The following is a 23,109-nucleotide window of genomic DNA, read 5'->3' as shown; positions in this document are numbered from 1 at the left end:
CTCAGGTAGTAACTGTAGCTTATAGTTCAAATAAATCCTTGCTGCATCCCCTGACAAGAGTGAGGTTCCTTTGGGGACAAATACCTCTAACTTACAGAGCACAGAGTTGTAGGGACAGCAAGCACAATTCCCCAGGGGATCACTGGGAATAATGGTAAATGGAGGCATTCCTGTTTCCAACCCTTTGTACCTTGACCAATTAATTCTCCCTATTGGGCTCAGAGAATCATACACGTTCTTTAATTCGATGGGTATGCTACAACCTGGAGTATGGCCCCTCATTCTCACAAACTATTACTTTTGCTCTAATGCTTCAGCTATGCCTTCAGTAGACTACTGCAGTGATCTATCAGTCTGGCTGCTTCTGGATGGTACGGTGTATAATTCAACCAGTGGATCCTATGGTCATGAGTCCACCTCATCACCTCCTTCACTAAGTGGGTCCCTTGGTCAGGTGCCATATTGTAGGGATTCAATGCCAGGGGAGCAAATATTCCCTAAGCCTTAGGTCGTGATTTTGACTGAGGCTCTGTGGGAATGAAAGACAGTATCCAGGATAAGTGACTATTCCTATGAGAAGGAATTTATAGTGTTTCCAGGATAGAGGGGGCCCAAGATGAGGGGTCTGAGGAGTCAGAGAAATTTGTGGAGTTAAAAGCTAGAGCAGCACCCACATAGATGTGTCAGGGTGCTGGTTTTCCAAGCAGGTGCTGACTTCAGCATAATAGTCCTGCCTTGGCTGAGCATTCAATCATCTTTGGAGTCTGGTAATTGTTAAATCCTGAGTTTGGTCATCAGCATTTTGTACTCTCCCACTGTGTCTCCTTTCTTAGAAAATTCTCCAGGGGCTTCCCTGGTGGCACAGTGGTTAAGAATCCACCTGACAACGCAGGGGACATGGGTTTGAGCCCTGGTCTGGGAAGAGCCCACATGCCATGGAGCAACTAAGGCCGTGAGCCACAACTACTGAGCCCACGTGCCACATCTAATGAAGCCCACACACCTAGAGCCCATGCTCCGCAACAAGAGAAGCCACCGCAATGAGAAGCCAGAGCACTGCAACGAAGAGTAATCCCCACTTCTCGCAAGAAGAGAAAGTCCGCAGCAACGGACTTCGTGCGCAGCAATGAAGACCCAACGTAGCCAAAAATAATTAATTAATTAATTAATTAATTTTTTAAAAAAAGCACAGACTCTTTAAAAAAAAAAAAAAAGAAAAAGAAAATTCTCCAAAGTCACTACCAATGAAAATTTTAGCAACTAGGCCACCCCTTTGTGCCAAGAATAAGGTATTTTGCCAGGGATACTACCTGGGATAGGATCCTATTGCCAACGAGATGGTGAGCAATCCAGACCACAAATTCCACCTTATTGGCTGTTTTATTAGACCTCTGCTAGTACCACTGTGTTAACTGAGTTCTCCGGGAAGCAGATCCTGAGATAGAGCTAAGGTACAGAAATTTTACTGGCACACAACACCCATGAAAGGCAAAAAGGAAAAAGTGAACTGAGCAGGAGGTTCTGACAAAGTCTCCATCAGCCAACAGGGAGCTCTGGTGTAAAACTTGCCTGTTAGAGCAGTCCCATGTTGGGTGAAAGCAGCCTGCCCTCATAGCACAGTCTGGATTAGTCATTGATTAAGGACACCCTAAGAAGCATGTGATATTGACTCAAATGATAAGGTGGAAATGAAAGAGTTAACAGCCAGAGGCTGTCTACTCACCATACTAGTTCAAGGTACATATCATTGTCACAGTTTTACTTCTAAGACCTTGTCAAAAAGCACTCAAGATTGTGAATTTTGGACACTCTGGGATATTGACCTGATGCCCCTGGGTAATAACATTGTTAAAATAACCTCTGTTGAAGGTCAAATCCTTAGCTAAAATAAAAAGGTTAATTCTTGGCCAATCTGGTCCTCTATTACAGATAGTGAACAAGTAAGTGTGACAGGTCTTTTTCCTTAGTAAAGTATGGTGATTGTTCCTTAGAAACTTGCTTTCATGAAGGCGTTTGCAAATTGATTTTCTTATAAGTTGTTCTTGATGCTTCTTTTGCAGCAAGTCTTATCTGAGTTAATCTATTACCTTTTATATTGCTACAACCATAACTCAGATAAAACATAATACATTTTCATTTTGTCACTCCATTATTTTTGCAGTAAATCAATATAATCTGAGGTGAAGCATGCCTTGCTCAGCATTTATTGATCTGTTGGTCTGTTCATTGTTTACATCAAAACACCACTTGTCAGTTCTGGCCCTATTACAATTATCTTCTCATAGGGGAAATGACAGCTTCAAAGCCCAAATATGAGTCAATTTCCAAGGTGAGTTACTCTCAAGATGCTGGTACAGAATGTATATCCCACTTCCTCCCTCTAGACATGAATGATGGATAACTTTCATTTTCTAGCTCAAAAAGAGAGAAGCATATATCTATACTAACAAGATACCACTTTCTCCAATATAAGAAAAAGTTATTTTCATTTGCATCACAGTGTATGAGCATACAGTAGATGTTCAATAAATGATAATCATTATTAATATTGGTTCAAACAATCATGAACGTGTCTGGTCGTTAGCAGGAATCAATTTTGGTGAGGTGGGATGGAGAATGATAAGGCAGGTTGGAGCAACTTTTCTAACACCCACAGAAATTAAATCGGTCTTTCAAACTTCTCACTAGGCAAACAACAAACAATGCTAAGCTTGACTTCTCAGGTACCTAAGATTCTTCCTCTTTATTTTAGAAGTATTCTGCAACCACATTAACTCTCAAAAATCATGGAAATATTAGAACTTTACTTTTTACTTGCTAACTTACTGTACTAATATTTTTCAACTTTTGTGGGTTTTTTTTACTATCTACTCTTATTTCTAAAAAGCAATTTAACCACTAATTCAGTCAGTCACTCTATGGACCCAAGCATACATCTACCACATTCCTAACTATGGAGAATTCTGCTTCCAATATCCCTTTTCATAAAAATGTCCTTAGTCTTTCCCTTTGCATGTGAAAGTTATATTAAACCATTCCTGGGCTCAGCTAAAAGCCTCCTTTCTTCATGGATTCTCATATATAAGGACTACCTACATATATCTCTGTTATCTCCTATAACTTTTTTTTATTATCATATGTTTTGGCACTTGAAAGAGAACTGCTGTTCATATCGCTGCCATTCATTGAATCTCTTTTATAACACACACTGCGGCCTATCAGGCTAACAGAGTTTGTGTGATCTTTGGTAAGTCCCTCTGACTCTCTGAGCCTTGATATAGAAATTCTAAAGTCATTCCCAGCTCTACAATTTTGTAATTTTATGAGTTGGCTTAAATTCTTAGCCTGGCATTATGTTCTAAGCAATTTTTATTATCCTCTCAGCACACACCAAACTAGTTAACTTAGTACACACAGGATCATAATAAGTACATTCTGAATCAATGAATGAATGAATTCATTAATTTAAAGCTTCACTGACTTAGAAAGTGTACTTTGGGTAGAGAAATGTAGTTATAACCTCCACTGACTGTTTATGCTATTGAAAGCCTTAGCCACTATTCTACTTAGATTTAAAAGTGACCCACTAACTTTTTTTTTATTTCAAAAGAGTTTTTCTAGACAACAGGGTCACAGTTAGATATATACACACAAATCTGAGTGACAGATTTGAGTTGAACAATCACCTTTATAGGCAATAATATTTTAATAAGTTGATAATTTGTATTTTTTCTTTTTAATATTCTTTTCGGTCAAACTGTTGTAAAAGCAACTCATACTAATCATGTTCAAAACCATGAGAAAAGCTATAGAAGCCTAAAATATGCACGTGTGCATATGTATATAAATTATTGAAAAAGAAAAAAGCAACAGCATAAATCTAACCAAATTTTTAAATAGTGCCCCAAAATTGCCACTCTTTTAAAGTTTGTTTAGGAAAATAAAAGTGAAATTAGGTTGGATCTAGAGACTGTCATACAGAGTGAAGTAAGTCAGAGAGAGAAAAACGAATATCGTATATTAACGCATATATGCGGAACCTAGAAAAATAGTACAGATGAACTGGTTTGCAGGGCAGAAATAGAGACACAGATGTAGAGAACAAACGTATGGACACCAAGGGTGGAAAGTGGCTGGGGGTGGGGGTGGTGAGATGAATTGGGAGATTGAGATTGACATATATACACTAATATGTATAAAATAGACAACTAATAAGAACCTGCTGTATAAAAAATAAAATAAAATTCAAAAAACAAAGTGAAATTAGGTTAATGATAAGGACTTTAATCCTGATTAAAATCCAGCAGCATATGGTGTTTGTTCTTATTCTATAAGGATAGAAATGAGATGCTTCTGATTACCTCCTACTCATCCCATTGGTGAAAAAGCTATCTCCCACCCTAAGTATTACAAGATACCCAACACTGGACACATGAGAATGAGAGGAGTTTGTTAGTCACATATACTCCTGCGCTACACACCATGTAGGTCAACACAGGGGTTGCGTTCAGGAGCAGAGTGAACCAACACTGGCTGTGGGTGGAAAGTCTGTAGTAACAAGCAGGTAAGGTGCCCCCTGGTTCTTGCTGTAGGATGTGAACGGCTTGCTGTACAATTTTATGGGCTGAAAGGGAAGTGTAATCCATTAGGTTGAGGACCAGCTAGAGTAAAGCTAGTCCAGTTGATAGGGGAACTATCTGGGTGGGGAGCCTTTCCTGCCTGTGGGAAGTATTGATATATCTGATAAGGGCAGAGGAACTCACAGGCCCTGTGAGGCTCAAAGATGTCAAGCAGCCCTTGAAGTTTTAGGTCTTACAATACTTGAGATCACGATCAGTTTTAAAAAGGAGAGGAGACTGTTAGGCATTTATAATTTTTTAAAAGTTTTATCATGAATCAGTCCTCTATTAAGCACCTTATGTATGTGGCCACTCATATATACCAACAAGGGAAAATATCCTAATGGGCGTGAGTGACACCTGAAATTGACTGAATGTCTGGCATCAATAGATGTAGAATGCTGTAATTTTATTAATTCATGGAGCAATGGAGTCTGAAAGATTATTTATACTGAATATTTAATTTAGCTAACATATAAGAAAAGAAAATGATGAATAAGAGGTAGAAAAGAAAGAGAAGGAAGAGGAAAGATCACTCACTTATCCTCCCTGCTACTAAGCCCAGAAGTGTGAATATAGAGATCTCACCAGAGTCTTTCAAGACAGAAATGGTCCCCCAAAATTAAAACTGCAATTTAAATTAACAAGAACTGATAAGCTGTTACGGAAAAACCCAAATGAACTTTTTGGCCAACCCAATATCAAGAACCCATACGATTTAGTATGAATATATCCACCAAACTGTCAGAGCCATAGAATAGCTTTTATCCTGACTTTCAACTGTAAGTATTTCAGAGACTATGAACATCAAGCTTTCCCCCAGGAATTATATTTGCCATTCAATGAGCCCTGGGGAAAATGTTTCAGACAGATACTGACTATGTCCCTGTCAACATTAGACTGGGCCAGGGACAAATCCTAACAATTATACTGCATCTTGTAAAACATCCCTATATTCTTCTAGGAAATAAATAATTTCATGCTCATCCATTTTTATCATGACGTGTGCAATACTACTGATTCCCTAGAAAATAAACTATAGCCACACTTTCCCCAAAAAGCTTGCAGTGTCTTATCCATCAGTCCCCAAAGCAAAGAGTGCTATAAGCTATTAAGGAGATTCTGGAAATGCTTTTGGATGGGAGGATCAGGAGGCTCTGATGCTTAGAGGTATAGAGCAGAGCAGGACATGCATAAATGAATATAATCAATAAAGCTTTGTTTAAAGGATGAATCACTGACTCACAAGAATGAAAAATTTCCAGCATCACCTAGATTTTGGCCTGGGTATCTTAAAAGAATTTTATAAATTCAAGTAGAATTACCCTATAAATCTGAATGAAGTAGATGGAAACCTAACAGAATTTTTTAAACCAAATTTAGTTTTTCAGACTGAGGGTTTACGTAAGAAACTGTATCAAATCGCTACATTCTAAAATGGAGCTATAAAATTGAGTTGAAGATTGGTTCCAAACTGTGAATATTTTTAAAAGACATTTACCTTTGTTTAGAACTGCAAATTCTCCCAGCTCTGGACATGCACCCCATCTGCTTCTTCTTCCCCCCTGTTGAAGCACAGGTCCTATCAGATTCCAATCTACCCCCATTTTCTCTCCTTCCCCTTCTTAGAGACTATATTCTGGTCATTCTCTCTCTCTCTCTCTGGCATCTTCAGTCTTCTTCCTCTCTACTGAATCACCTCTTTCAATGTTCTAATGGGCTTTAATTCCATCTGTATCTTAAAGGGATAAAACCTTAAATTCATATCCCCCACCCTGAGTATTCACACTATTTCTCTGCTCCACTCCACAAAGATTCTTGAGTTTACACTATCTCCAATTCCTCATCTCTCATTCACTCTTCACGTAATTTCACATTGTTATCTACTCCTACCATACTACTGTTAATACTCTTTCAAATGTTACCACATACCTATGTTGCTAAACCCAAAGTCCTCTGTTTTGCTAGTATCTTACTTGGTTTATCGTTCAAAATAGGCTAGATTTTTCCTTCAGTAAAAAAAGACCCAAACAACAAGAATGACTACAATGGCTGATTTTTTCATTCATGTTATGTGTCCATCACAGACCTGCTATGGCTATGCTCCACCTTGCCTTCACTCTAGAGGCCAGGCTGATGCTGGTGGAGTATCCTCTACCTGGAACATTGCTTGTGCCATGGCTAAAGGAAAAAGGGTAAGTGAGGTATGTGCTAGTGGGAAATGACTCAAGTCTCCCCTAGTGAAAGCAAGTACATTGCTATGTGTGACTAACAGGGAGGGGCAGTGAATATTGGTGAAGAGTATGTCAACTTGGCATGTCAACTATTTTTCCATAGTTGAATACTCTTTCATTTGTGTAACTCTCTCAACACTTGGCTTCCATGACACTGTCCTTTCCAGATATTCCTTCTACCCCTCTGACTGTTCTTTTCAGCCACTTTTGTTGACTACTTTTCTTATCTAACCTCGGAAGTTTGGAATTCCTCAGGGTTTAGTGTAAGGCCTTTCATTGCCATACACTCTTTCCTTAAATGTTCTTATTCACCTCCATGACTTAAAATATTACCTATGTATTCATAATTCTTAAATGTGTATCTCTAGCTTTTCTAAACTCCAGGCTTATCTATCTATCTCTTAGACACATACTCACTTATATATAATCTCACAAGTATCCCACATTTAGAAGGTCCAAGACGAAATCTGATCTCCTTCCAAACCTGTTTCTCCCTCAGTCTTATCAGTCTTATCATCACGGCTAACAGAATTTTCAACCATCTAATTGTTTGTGCCAGAAACCTGGAAGTTGCTCTTAATATCTTCCTCTCTTTCACCGGACATCCAACCTATACCAAGTTCTGTTGAGTCTACCTCCAAAAATGTTCTCAAATAAGTCTGCCTCTCACCATTTCTCCACCCTAGTTTAAGCCAGGATGTCTGTCACTTGAATTACTACAATAGTTACCCTCTTAACTTCTCCTAATTTTCTTTTTTGCCCATTCTCCTGTATTCCTATGATTTCTTTATAGAGAAGTTAGGCTGATCAACTGAAAAACCAAATCCAATTTGATCACATCAATCTCTTGCTCAAAACCATAAAATGGCTTTCCACGACATTTAAAATAAAATTCAGACTCCTTAATGTGTCCTAAAAGGCATGCTCTGAATCCAGTCCCTCTTTCCAATCTCATCTCTGCCCTTCCCTCTCTAGTCTCCAGCAAGCTGCCTTCTCTCCAAGTCTAGAAACATGGCAAGATCTTTCCAGACTCAGAGACTTTGTAAATGCTGCTTTTTGGTTTTTTGTTTGTTTGTTTGTCTGTTTTTTGCCTGGGTACCCTTCTCTTCCTCATTGCCCTCATCTTCATCTTGCTAACTGATACTTACCTCCATCTGAACTAGAGATCATTTCATTAATAGATCTTCCTTAGGAATCCAAACTAGCATTATTTTAGCTCTTCCATAGCACCATAATATTTTCTTGCATCACACATTAAAAACTGAGTATTACATCAGTCTGCTAGAGCTGCTGTAAGAAGTGTCACAAACTGGGTGGCTTATAACAAAAGAAATGAATTTTCTCACAGATTTGAAGGCTAGGAGTCTGACATCAAAGTGTTGAAAGGGCCATGCTCTCATTGAAAGTTCTAGGAGAAGAGACTCTTGCTTCTACCTTGCTTTTTGGTGGCATTCCTTAGCGTATAGATAAATCACTTCAGTCTCTGCCTCTGTCTTCACATGGCTGTCTTCCTTATGTCTCACATTGTCTGCCTTCTGTGCACGTCTCTATGTCCAAATATCCCTCTTCTTATAAAAACACTGGTCATTGGATTAGGGCCCACCATAACTCAGTATGACCTCATCTTAACCTATGAGTAGAATTACTACATCATATAGAATTTCTATGTTTAATAATATAAGAAAATGTCAAATAGTTTCTTAAAGTGGTTGTAATATTTTACACTCCTCTCAGCAGTGTATGAAAGTTCTAGTTGCTACACATCTTCACCAACATTTTGTCTTTTTCAGTCTTTTTAAATTTTAGCTATTCTAATGGATATGCAATAGACTCTCATTGTAGTTTTAGTTTATATTTCCTTGACTATGAATGATGTTGAGCATCTTTCCATGTGCTTACCAACCATTTATATATCTTCTTTTGTGACTATTTGTTCAAACCTTTTGCAGATTTTATACTGGGTTATTTGTCTTACTGAATTGTAAGAGTTCATGATATATTCTACATACCAATCCATTTTTCATTCTTGCAATCTGTGGTTTGCCATTTCATTCGTGTAAGTCTTTTATAGAATAGACTTGTTAATTTTGATGAAATCTGTTAATTTTTGTCATTGATAATTCATGTTTTTTTGTGGTCTATCTAAGAAAAGATCAAGAAGATTTAATTCTATGTTTTCTTCTAGAACTATGGGTTTTGCTTTTACCTAAATGTATAAGGGGTGAAATAAGAGTAATGGTTCACTTTTTGCCATGTGGATAAAAAGTTTTCCAATACCATTTGCTTTAATGACTATCCTTTCCTTATTGAGTTTTTTTGGCACTCTAATTAAATATCATTTAACCATATGCGTGTCTCTATATTTTTATGGACACTCCATCTGGTCATTTATTTATATGCCTTTTCTTATACCAATACCACACTGTCTTGATTTCTGTGGTTTATAATAAGTCTTGAAATCAGGTAGTGTGCATTCTCCAAATTTTTCAAGTTTTTCTTTTTCAAAATTGTTTTAGCTTTTATATATCCTTTTAAATTTTATAAAGTTCTTGCTAATTCCTACCACCAAAAAAATAGTCCACTGATATTCTGACTGAGATTGTTTTGTATATGTATGTACATATATATCTAAATGTGGGAACAATTTATATTTTTAGATGTTGTCTTCTAATTCATGGTCTAGTATATCTTTCCATTTACTTACATTTTTAATTTCTCTCAATAATATATTGTAGTTTTCAGTATGTAGGATTTACATAAATATTTTTTTCTTGTAATTTCTCTCCATTTTCTTTTTCTTTTTTTTATTGTAGTATAGTTGCTTTACAATGTTGTGTTAGTTTCTACTGTACAGCAAAGTGAATCAGTTATACATGTACAGCTATCCACTCTTTTTTAGATTTCTTTCCCATTTAGGTCACCACAGATCACTGAGTAGAGTTCCCTGTGCTATGAAACAGGTTCTTCATTAGTTATCTATTTTATACATAGTAGTGTATATATGGCTAACCCAATCTCCCATTTGTCCCACACCAACCTTGATAACCATAAGTTTGCTCTCCACATCTGTGACTCTATTTCTGCTTTGCAAATAAGTTCATCTATACCATTACATATATTTTTTTAAATGTTATCCCCAAATATTTTGTTTTGATACCCTTGTAAATGGTACCTTTATTCATTTTCAATTGTTTGTTGCATAGTAATAAAACTGAGTTTTGTATACTGACCTTGCATCCTACAACCTGTTTACATTCACTTATTAACTCTAGTAACTTTTTTGTAGATTCCTTGGGATTTTCTACATACACAAACATGCCTCTGTGAATAAAAGTAATAGTTTTACTCCTTTCTATTAAATCTGTTAATCTTTTTAAAATTTTCTTTACATTATTACATTGGCTAGGGCATCTACTACAATGCTGAATAGAAGTGGTGAAAAAAATATTCCTATCTTGTTCCCAATTTTAAGGGGAAAGTATCAACATTAATAATAACCTTCACTTTAGGGTTTTCATAGATGTCCTTTATCAGATTGAGAGTGTTTACTTCTATTCCTAGTTTGTTGAGAGTTTTTATTAATGAATGGTTATTTAATTTTTTCAAATGCTTTTTCCGCATCTTTTGAGATGATCATATTGTTAATATTCATTTTTCTATTAACATAGTGAATTGCATTTATTAATTTTCAAATGTTTAAACAACCTTGCATTCCTGAGAAAATCTCAACTTGTCATGATGTATTTCCTTTTCATATATTGTTTGATTTGATTTTGTTAAAGATTTTTTTTTTCTATTTATGATCACAAGAGATTCTCTCCTGCAGTTGTTTGTTTGTTTTTTTGTAATGTATCAGTCTGGTTTTAGAGTCAGGATAATTTTAACCTTATAAATGAATTTAGACAGTGTTCCTTTCTAGAAACCGAGAATGACCTCTGGGAAAAGGCTAGTGAAGAAATGAGGACTTCAGTCCTACAGCCACACAGAATTGAATTTTGCTAACAACCTAATGAGCCTGAAAATGGACTTTCCCTCAGTCTCCGGATAAGGGCTGAGAACAGCTGACACCCTGATTTTGGCCTTCTGAGACCCTTAAGCAGTGTACCCAGCCAAGTCTGCCAGACTTCTGTCCTGGAAAACGGTTAAAGAAATTATAATTTTTCCTTAGTATACAAATTTAAAGCTTACATTTCCCACTAAGCACTACTTTGGCTTAATGAAAAAAATAATATATTACTTTCATTATCAATCAGTTCAAAAGATTGCCTAATTTTCCTTATGTATTTTTTTCTATTTGAGGATGTTTATAAACATGTGAAGAAATTTCCTTTTCATTGTTGAAGAATTTTAATTTATATTCTTTGTGCTCAAAAAACATACTATGTATAACTTCATTTATGTGTATTAACATTCCTGTTATGCTTAGTATATGATTTTAGTGAATGTTCCATGTACACTTGGGAAAAATGTGTATTCTGCTGTCATCAAGTACAGTATTCCATAATTGTCAATTAAGTTGAGTTTCTTGATAGTATGGTTCAAATACTCTAGCTCCTTAGTAATTTTCTGTCCTCCTATTCTATTGATTACTCAAAGAACAATACTGAAATCTCCAACTATAATTGTGGATTTATCTATTTTTATTTCACACCTTTGGTTTTTGCTTCATGTATTTCAAAATTTTGTTATAAGCTGCATATAGCTTTAAGATTTTTATGTCTTCTTGAAAAATTGACATTTTCATTGCTATAAATGAACATTAGAAATATTTTTGTGCTTAAAGTCTATTTTATCTATTATTAATATAGACATTTCAGTTTTCTTATGATGAGGGTTTGCACAGTGTAAATTTTCCATCATTTACTTTGACTTACCTGGGTCTTTAAATATAAAGTACATTTTTTTTTTTTGGTAAAAACATGTAGTTAGTTTTTTGTGGTTTTTTTTGTATCCCGGACCGGGGCATGAACCCGTGTCCCCTGCATTGGCAGGCGGATTCTCAACCACTGCGCCACCAGGGAAGCCCTAGTTTTTTTTTTAATCCAATCTGATCATCTATGACTTTTAATTGGAGTATTCAGACTACCTATGTTTAATATAATTTTCAATATAGGTGAGTTTAAGTATACCACCTTCCTGTGTTTTCTGTTTAGGCCATCTGTTCTTTGTTCCCTTTTTGCCTTTTCCTGCCTTCATTGCATTAACTGAGGTTTTTTAAATACATTTTATCTTCACTGTTATATTATACTGTTTCATTTTATACGTTTAATGGTTGCTCTATATTTATATGTTTAATGGTTGCTCTATAATGGTTGTTTATATTTGCATCATTAACTTATCACAATCTACTTTCAAATAATATTGTATCATTTTGAATAATGTAAGAACTCAGTAACAGTATACTCTCATTGCTCCCTCCTCTAGTCCTTTGTGCCATTGGGTTGTAAAATTTTACTTCTATAACTTATCTTACATCTTCCTCCTTCTGTACTTATACCTTTCCATCAAGATTCATTTCTCTAATTGAAGATGATTTAAAGAAATGTAAGTATATCCCATGTTCTTGGATTGTTAAAATGGCCATACGACCCAAAGCAATCTACAGATTTAATGCAATCCCTATCAAATTACACATGACATTTTTCACAGAACTAAAACAAATTGTCCTAAAATTTATATGGAATCACAAAAGACCCAGAACTGCCAAAGCAATCCTGAGGGAAAAGAACAAAGCAGGAGGCAAATGTGCCCAGATTCCAGACAATAATACAAAGCTACGGTAATCAAAATAGCATGGTATTGGCACAAAAACAGACATATGGATCAATGGAACAGAATAGAAAGCCCAGAAATAAGCCCACATACCTATGGTCAATTAATCTTTGACAAAGAAGGCAAGAAAATACAATGGAGAAAAGATGGCCTCTTCAGCAAGTGGTGTTGGGAATGTTGGACAACTGCATGTAAATCAATGAAGTTAGAGCACACCCTCACACCATCACAAAAATAAACACAAAATGGTCTAAAGACTTAAATATAAGACATGACACCATAAAGTTCCTAGAAGAGAACATAGGCAACACCTACTCTGACATAAATTGTACCAATGTTTTCTTAGGTCTCCCAACACAATACAAATAAAAACAAAAATAAACAAACGGAACCTAATTAAATTTAAAAGCTTTTGCACAGCAAAGGAAACCATCAACAAAACGAAAACACAACCCTCAGAATGGGACAAAATATTTGCAAATAATGCAACTGACAAGGGATTAATTTCCAAAATATACAAACAGTTCATACAGCTCAATATCAAAAAGCAAACAAACAACCCAATCAAAAAATGGGCAGAAGACTAAATAGACATTTCTCCAAAGAAGATATACATATGACCAATAGGCACATGAAAAGATGCTCAACAATGCTAATTATTAGAGAAATGCAAATCAAAAGTACAATGAGGTACCACCTCACAGCGATTAGAATGGCCCTCTAATTAAATTTAAAAGCTTTTGCACAGCAAAGGAAACCATCAACAAAACGAAAACACAACCCTCAGAATGGGACAAAATATTTGCAAATAATGCAACTGACAAGGGATTAATTTCCAAAATATACAAACAGTTCATACAGCTCAATATCAAAAAGCAAACAAACAACCCAATCAAAAAATGGGCAGAAGACTAAATAGACATTTCTCCAAAGAAGATATACATATGACCAATAGGCACATGAAAAGATGCTCAACAATGCTAATTATTAGAGAAATGCAAATCAAAAGTACAATGAGGTACCACCTCACAGCGATTAGAATGGCCCTCATTAAAATGTCTACAAATAACAAATGCTGGAGAGGGTGTGGAGAAAAGGGAACCCTCCTACACTGTTGGTGGGAATGTAAATTGGTGCAGAACTTACAGTATGTAAGTTCCTCAAAAAACTAAAAATAGAATTATGATATGATCCAGAAATCCCACTCTTGTGCATATATTCAGACAAACTCATAATTGGAAAAGATGCATGCACGCCTATGTTCATGGCAGCACTATTTACAATAGCCAAGGCATGGAAACAACCTAAATGTCCATCAACAGATGAAGGGATAAAGAATATATGATTGAGATAGATAGATATAAAATGCGCGCACACACACACACACACACACACACACACACACACACACACACCCTGGAATACTATTCAGCCATAAAAAAGAATGAAATAATTCCATTTACAGCAACATGGATGGACCTAGAGATTATACTAAGTGAAGTAAGTCATAAAGAGAAAGACATATACCATATGATATCACTTATATGCAGAAACTAAAATATGACACAAATGACCTTATCTATGAAACAGAAACAGACTCACAGACATAGCAAACAGACTTATGGTTGCCAAGGGGTAGTGGGGCGGGGGATGCATGGATTGTGAGTTTGGGACTAGCAAATGCAAACTATTATATATGTGTGTGTGTGTGTGTGTGTGTGTGTGTGTGTGTGTGTGTGTATACAAAATCACTTTGCTGTACACCAGAAACTAACACAACATTGTAAATCAACTATACATCAAGAAAATAAACTTTTAAAATAAATAGATAAATAAATAATAAATGAGATTTTTTTAACATCTTTATTGGAGTATAACTGCTTTACAATGGTGTGTTAGTTTCTGCTGCATTAACAAAGTGAATCAGCTATACATATATATATATCCCCATATCTCCTCCCTCTTGCATCTCCCTCCCACCCTCCCTATCCCACTCCTCTAGGTGGTCACAAAGCACTGAGCTGATCTCCCTGTGCTATGCGGCGGCTTCCCACTAGCTATCTATTTTACATTTGGTAGTGTATATATCTTTTAAAAAAAGGATTCATTCCTCTTTATCAATGTTTTTTTTCAAATCATAATTGCCCAGTAACATTCCCTAAGAAGAACAATTGCCTTAGAGATTAACCTCCTAATGCTGGCCATATGAAACTCAGAGGAATTTGTTGGGATAAAATAATATGCTCAAAAACACATTATAATCTTTAAAAAGAATTACATATGAGGCCTGCATGTTTCCACGAGTATTTTCACAAGTAACATATACAGTCCTTAATAGGAACATAGCAAGGTTCAGTACTTTGAAATGTTTGATATATGAATGGGCTTGAATGCAATTCAGGCTGTTGAGCTAGAATTTATTTTTGTGCTTTCTGTAAAATAGAATTTGATAAGCAAAGCATACTGTAAACATGGCAAATACTTAGCGTACTTAACAGTGAAGAGCAGCAAACTATTTTTAAAGCACCACAATATCAATAGCTTTGTATTAAAAGAATTATGGGTAAAATCGGTTTGAAAAGCACAAATGGACACTTTTAAATAAATGCTCTGCTCCATCCTCCCCTTACTTAGTCAGCATTAACTCATTACAGCCCAAAGTTGTAAAGCTATATTTCTTTTGAAATATACAATAATTCAGATTTTACATCAGGTTGTAATGGCCTTCCTTTCAGTTAGTGTGGTTTTAAACTATTTTTTATCACATAAATACTGTAAACAGCAGTTGGACCTACAGCTATCCCTCCACACTAGAGAATCGGTTGCTGGAGGGTTCTAGATAGAGAGGAATTAATTTCATTGTATCATCTTTGCAATGCTTGAATTTTTTTCCATGAATATAAATGCCTTTCTCAATTAAAAAAAAAAGCTGCTGGTTAATAAAACCATTAAGTAACATAATTTTGTAATTTTATTTTGCATGGTCTTATTGATTATAAACTGCAGTAAGTATGCACACCTAGCTTTTATTAGCATTATATCTGAAAAGGTATTTGTTGTGCATAATTGACTACCATTTACTACACTTCATGATTATAAATGCAAAGCATTCATATACTAAATACAAATAATTAGTGACTAATAAAAACATTTTTTTCTTGAGTGTTAAACAGCTAATACAATATCAAAATTTCATTAATTTCCATTAAAATTAAAATTCATTTAATGGGCTCATGGTTAAGGCCACTACGCAGTTGCTTCAAAGGGTCTCTGGAAGTCAGATAAGGATGCAGTGAAATCTTCTTTCAAATGCCATATGTCCCATGTTTTCTGTAGAATGTTAAAAACAGCAAACAGAGTTGTAATAAAGTGAAACCTGCCATTATTTCAGCATGGTTCATCATTATATCACTGAAACAAGGACAATGCCTTATAAAATCTACTAGCTCCTTCCAGTTTACATTTAGAATTATAGAAAATTAAGTAAGAGATGTAATTAGGTTGTTCCTGTGGAAAAAAAGTTTAAGAAGTACTGTCTTTCCAAGGCCTCCCTTTGCAAACATTAATGCTTTATCATTCAAATGTGTTGTCCCTGTCAACACTGGATTGGGAGCTGGGAGAATCTGACAAATTGGCACTAAGGTAGACGTTTCAGAAATGAGATCACCTCTGAGAACCTAGCAAACTAAAGAGAAAATTCCATCTTCTTCTAACCTATTTCTTTCCATTTAATTTTGGAGACTATTCTAGAATACCAGTTCTTATGAAACAGCTAAGGAGGAAATTATTCATATCCTATATAGGTTCTTGTCATACCCGAAAAGCAGCTCTGTCTTCAGTAAGGATTTCTTTAATTGGAAGATAGTTGTGTGTCAGTTGATTATTGATGTATAGATTTAAAGCAATTCCTATCAAAATCCCAGCAAGGCTTTTTATAGGTATAGACAATGTTATGCCAAAAATTATATGTAAAAGCAAAGAAAGTAAAATAACTAAAATAATTTTGAAGAAGAAGAAGAAAATGGGAAGAATCAGTCTATCCCATTTCAAGACATATAACTACTGTAATCAAAACTGTGTAGGGCTTCCCTGGTGGCGCAGTGGTTGAGAATCTGCCTGCCGATGCAGGGGACACGGGTTCGTGCCCCGGTCCGGGAAGATCCCACATGCCGCGGAGCGGCTGGGCCCGTGAGCCATGGCCGCTGAGCCTGTGCGTCCGGAGCCTGTGCTCCGCAACGGGAGAGGCCACGACAGTGAGAGGCCCGCATACCGAAAAAAAAAAAAAAAAAACTGTGTGGTACTAGTAGAGAGACAGACACATAGATCATTACAAAAAATGCAGAAGTGATTGACAAACAGGGTCAGAAATTGGGGGAAGAGCACAGAGAAGAGGTCCCACCGAGGCATGCAAGGCTGGCCCAGGGGCAGCAGATGGGGCTGAGGGTGCAGGGCCAGCCCGAGTGGGAAGTCTGATGGCTGCTCATTCTACCTCTCCTATGGAGCCTCGACAGACACACTTGCCTGACACAAAGGCCTCCTTCCCCAATGTTTACAAAATCTTCCGCAAATATGGTTGTTTCTGACTCCCACTATGAAGAGGATGAAAGTTAAGTTTCAGGAGTAGAGTTTTCCTGGGGCCACAGGCCCAGGGAGAGAAAGAGCCAAGCCAAGATTGTGACTACAGATCGACTTGGGGAATCCTCAGCCACTCACAGATTCCATATTGAGGGCAGGTAAAGCCTGCTTGCTTTTGGGTTTGCATGTGCATGTCTCAGTATATTTTGGGGGTTGGATGAAGTGAATTACTTGAATGGTGATTATATTTTCTATTAAAATTATTCATAAACCGAAAAAAATGTGTCCTCTAGGTTTTTCATTTAAACTCTAACTCTCGGATCTCCAAAACAAGTTAGCTCTTAAGTGATATTCTGTTAGTGAAATTCAATTTATACCAGTTGGAATGAAAAGTTCCAAACAAGAGTCCCAAAGCTATACAACTCATAAAATGTTTCTCCATATCTTACACCTTAAGTGATAGAAAAAGTTTAAGTTTCGCAAGGTAACCAGCTCTCCTCTTCACTTTCAGGAGGGTGTGCTGTGTTTAGCACAATTGACTTGGATTTAGCAGCATGAACGGGTGCAGCCCTATATTCATCAGCAGATTCTTTATACATCTCCTTATGTTGTTTGCTTCTCAGACAGCTCAAATGGCTCTACATTGGCTCTAAAATTCAAACAAAACTCCTAGCCTCAAGTTTGAAGACTTACCACAATGGACACATTACCAATTCTCATTTTAGTTACAGATTCCTATTCATTCTATCAAACCACATCCCTCATCTTCAGTCTTTGGGACAGGATTAAGCTATCTACTCCAGGTTGTACACAATCTCTAGCCATTCTGTTATTTACCAACATTGTCACTTAAAACATGTCTCTCTATATATATAGATAGATAGATAGATAGATATAAAATATCTATATATATATAAAATATATATTAGGTTTTAATACTACTACTACTATGGACACTACTCAGCCATAAAAAGGTGAAATTTTGCCATTTGCAACAATACTCTTAATACCTTGAGAGCATTAAGCTAAGTGACTAAGTTAGATGGAGAAGGACAAATACTGTATGATTTCACTCGTGTGGAATATAAAAAACAAGCAAACAAACAAAGAAAATAAATGAACAAACCAAACAAAAAGAAACACATAGATACAGAGAGCAGAGTAGTGGTTACCAGAGGGGAAGAAGGGGCTGGGAGAAATGGGTAAAGGGAGTTAACTGTATGGTGATGGATGGAAACCTAACTTTTGGGGTGAGCACACTGTAGTGTATACAGAAGTCAAAATATAAAGTTGTTCATGTGGAAAAAAAAAAAACCTTTCAGAGCTGCCCACTAATTTTGGAATAAAGGACAAATCTTGAACATGATCTCCAAGACCATAAAGAATCTGGCTTCCAATTCCTTCCCCAGTCTCAACTCCCCACTAATTTCTTCCTCGCTCTAGACATGCCGACTAAAAGGGGTTTCTTTCCATTTCTTAAGCACACCATGGTTTCTACTGTCTCTGGTTTTCCCATCTGCTCTGAGCTCTGTCTGAAAAGTTTTTCTCTCCTTTTGTCACTTAAACCTCATTTCCTCAGGAAAGCCTTTCCTGATGCCTTTATGGCAGGACTGCCAAATTGGGAAATAATACAAATAACAATAGCAACAGCAACAATAGCAGCCACAACCACAATAATAACATGTAGCATTTATTGGATGTTCCTGTTGTAGCAGATTCTGTTCTAGACATTTTGCACATATTTATCAATTTATCTTTAAAATAACCTAAAGAGACAGATACCGTTATTGTCCCATTTTACAGATAAAGACTCTGTAGCCAATGAAAAATTCAACCAAGGTCTCAATGCTAGGAATTGAGAAGTGGAGCTTCAAACTACAGGCAGCCTGATCCAGGTCCCATGCTCTTAACCGCTGACACACCATGATACCTCATCTTGCTAAGGTAGAAAATATAGGAATTTTTTATTTCAATGAGAAACGGAAATTCCAGGACACTGAAAGATAAAGATTCCTCAGATTTCCTAGGCCCTTACCCCTGTTAAGCAATATCAAATCCAAATACTATTTGCGCTGCTTACAGCCTCTTACCTGAAAGTGAGAATCTTCAATTACCCAGTTTCATAGGTTCCCACAGTTGGTGTGATTCACTGGTTCTTAGGGTGAATCACAGAGGGGTTCTTAGGGTCTTGAAAAGCACAAGACAATACTTCCAAAGAAGGTCAAGGGGTACTATGATCACATTATTACTTTCCTTGGAGCAGAAATTATGAGCCAAAGTTGAAATCCAATTTAAAAGTTTTTTGGCCTATTTGAGATTCAGAGGAACAAGTTTCTTTCAATTTGTACATATCATAAAAGGCAAGCAAGCAGGATTTTATACAAGTTTTATGTAAACTGGCTTTAAGCAGAGTGGAGAATAATGCAGACACTACTTCTGTTTCAGTGTAAATGTCCAAAGGTCATAGCAATATGTATATACATATCATAAAATCATGATAATTGTACTTTAGTCTCATTTAGTCTCTTAAGAAGGAAAGTTACTTCTACAGCTGTGCCTGTGGCTTCAGACCCATTCAGGGAATTTTCCTAAGAATGCACCGCTGTGCCCTGCACTTCCTGAGGACCCTCCCCCATCCTCTCTTGTTTCACCCTGCACTTCTCTTTTTCTTCAATAGTCTGTACTCTTGTCTTTATTCTCCTTTCTTCCTCACAGGCCCATGAGAGCAGGGACCATTTCAGTCTAGTTCACACTTTGTGTGCTGGTCCAGAAAGTTTGTTGACTGATGATAAGCTACACTGTGACAGGCTGATTCAACAAGTAATTCATTTATTATTTCAATTTATTTTTTCAACAAATATTCTCTAACATGTAGGAGGATATAAAAAATTGACAAGACACAGATCTTGTCAAGAATTCTACAATCTAATGAGGAAAACAGACGAGGTCACAGGCCATTTCAGTAGTTGTATGCTTCAAAAGGTGTAAAGCATGGGATGCTATCAGAACACTCGGCAGGAGGGGGGCAGGGGGGGATCCACAGTCTTGAGGGATTGAAAGATATTGCCCAGAGGAAGAGTCACTTATTTTGATAACTAAAGGAGGATTTGAAGCTAAGGAGGGAGAAGGTACTCCCATGAAAAGGCCCAGAGGTAAAAACATGGTGGTTCATGGACCAGTGAACATGAACCATAGATTGGGAAAGATGAATCTCAGGGGTAAGCAGAGGCCAAACAATGGAGGGGTTGGCCTGCTACCCTAAGAAATTGGATTTCATTCTGTGGGCAATAGAGAGACAGTAAAGGATTCTCAGGGAAAAAGCAGTATGATCAAATGTGCACTTTAGAAATCTCCTCCAAAATATACACACTACTGTATCTGAAACAGATAACCAACAAAGACCTACTGTATAGAACAGGGAACTATACTCAATATCTTGTAATAACCTATAATGGAAGAGAATGTTAAAAAAAAGAAAAATATATATACATACACACATATATATATCTGAATCACTCTGCTGTACACCTGAAACTAACATAACATTGTAAATCAGCTATATTTCAATAAAAATTAAAAAAAAAAAAAAGAAAAGCCCCTCCAGCTGCAGTGTGCAGAAGGGGTTGGAGGGAGGGTTGCTAGCTGGCAGGAGTGAGGAGATTATTACAGTCATCCCCGAGAGGAATCTTGGCACCCCAATCTGAAAGAACTTCGGTTAAGACTAGAGAGAAGTAGAAATGAATTTTAAAACTATTGAAGGACTAGAATCAAGAACATTTCAGGATTGATTAGATGTGACTCCAAGGTCTCTGATGGAGACTTCTTGGGTCCCTGCCTAAGTAGCCATATGTACAGGATTTAGATGGTGTGTGTACACACGCACAGGATCATTTTTTCATGCCCTCTTTCTAACTCCCTTTTGTTTAACTTCTTATAATTAGATATTAAAATGTCCAAAACCAGAATTTTTTTTCTCCAAATAATACCCAATATCAAGGTCTCTACCCAAGGATTCATTCCATATATAGTGCACTGCCTTTCTTCCTCAAGGTTGCACAGCAAGTTCCTATCAGAATCTTAGGCCTCCTCGTGGAGTTCTGACCCTTAAAAACCTTCCACGGGAAAATTCAGTTTAGTACTTTTTAATGATCCAGTTACAAAGCTCGGATCTGGCCTTTCTCCCGCACTTGCCTCCTGTGCTTTTTAGTTGCTTCCAGTACCTCACCTTCATCTTTAGGGAAATGGAATGAATCCCAGCATCACTGGTCCATATCACCTGAAAATATAGGTCAAACATAAAAGAGAAGTCCTCTGAAATTAAATTTACCTCAAAAAACAACTATCTTTCCCCTTGCTATCAACATTTAATATTGCTTTCAGAAAAAGATTCTACTTGCTTCCTTATTATTTTGGTATTCCACTATTTTTTGAAAATAATAGTCAGACGTTTCATATACTGTATGGCCACAGGGGGAATTTAGCTAGAGTTCAGACTTTCAGGCATGAGCACCAAAGGAAGCAGGAGGGGGTTCAGCAGAGTGAAGGCCAGTCCTTTACAAATTGAGGCATAAATCAAGATTAGGTAAAGTAAGTTTCCACTAGCCCCATGAACAGTACTGCCATGCTCTGTAACATTCAGATCGCTGAACGCTGAAAGGAACAGAGCCCTGAAATATTACTGATGAAATGATTATGAAAAAGAACTGCCTAGTGGGATCTGTATTTTTGTTCTTGTCTCTCCAAGTTCTGCACGACTTCCATTACGAGAGCTCTCAAATGCAAGGCACAAAAGCCCAATCTGATGAGGAAACAGCTTCTGATTCCCCCACCACACCACTTTCCCTGATTTCTCTGATAGGCAGTTGATTTCCACATATAGAGCTTTTTTCAAGATGCTCCTTTCACAGAATAATGAATCACACACTGTGCTTCTAGTATGATAGTTTTGCAGAAACCCATGCACCAGTCATTGTTTCCCTAACCATATTCTAGTTTCAAAGTATAATTTAGTAGTCCAAGGATATAAATGGTACAAAATCAGTCTCAGCTTTTAAGAATTTGTGTTAATTTTTAGAATTATTTTTATCTTAAATGTTCTCTTTTATTGTACAGTTTCTTTTCTGTGGTTGGAAACATTTAAAATATCTTATTACATAGAATATAAATGGTATGAAAGTTGAATACAGTCTACACAATATTAGAAATGAAGTGGTTAACAAGGCATATCACGCATTATCTTAAGACACAGGATACACTGAATTGATGCAACCAAAAGAGTAACGTTAATGGTTTAATCTGGAAGCATTATGGAGTCCAAAGTTCTATGGGAGGAAGTGGGAGAGTGATTGGTTTTTCACATGAAAACCTCAATTAGGAAGTTACTCATTCTCTCCAAGAGGTATTTTAAGTACCCTTCCTTTTGTTGTAACACAGCAGAGAACAAAGGAACTGAACATAGAGGCAAACAGCCAGGGAGCTTAAATAACAGAACTGAAGCTTAGGAAAAAACTCACAAACAAAATAGAATGGTGGGGACTTCCCTGGTGGCACAGTGGTTAAGACTGCACTCCCAGTTCAGGAGGCCTGGGTTCAATCCCTGGTCAGGGAACTAGATCCCACATGCATGCCGCAACTAAGAGGTCGCATGCCGCAACTAAGAGGTCGCATGCCACAACTAAGGAGCAACTAAGGAGCTCGCCTGCCACAACTAAGACCTGGTGCAACCAAATAAATTAATTAAATTAAATGGTGAAACAGCATCCATTTTGTGGGAAGCGATTCTCCTTATTAACACAATCGATAAATACCTTACTTAAGGGAAACACTGAGCATATGTAAAAGTAAAGACCAAATTGTAGTAATGACTCTAATCTAAATTGTAGCAAATCAGCACAGGCCAGTTTCATATA

Source organism: Physeter macrocephalus, chromosome 7 (assembly GCF_002837175.3).
Source record: "Physeter macrocephalus isolate SW-GA chromosome 7, ASM283717v5, whole genome shotgun sequence".
NCBI classification, from domain to species: Eukaryota; Metazoa; Chordata; class Mammalia; order Artiodactyla; family Physeteridae; genus Physeter; species Physeter macrocephalus.
The sequence above is the reverse complement of the archived record's forward strand: the minus strand, read 5'-3'. Positions refer to the sequence as shown.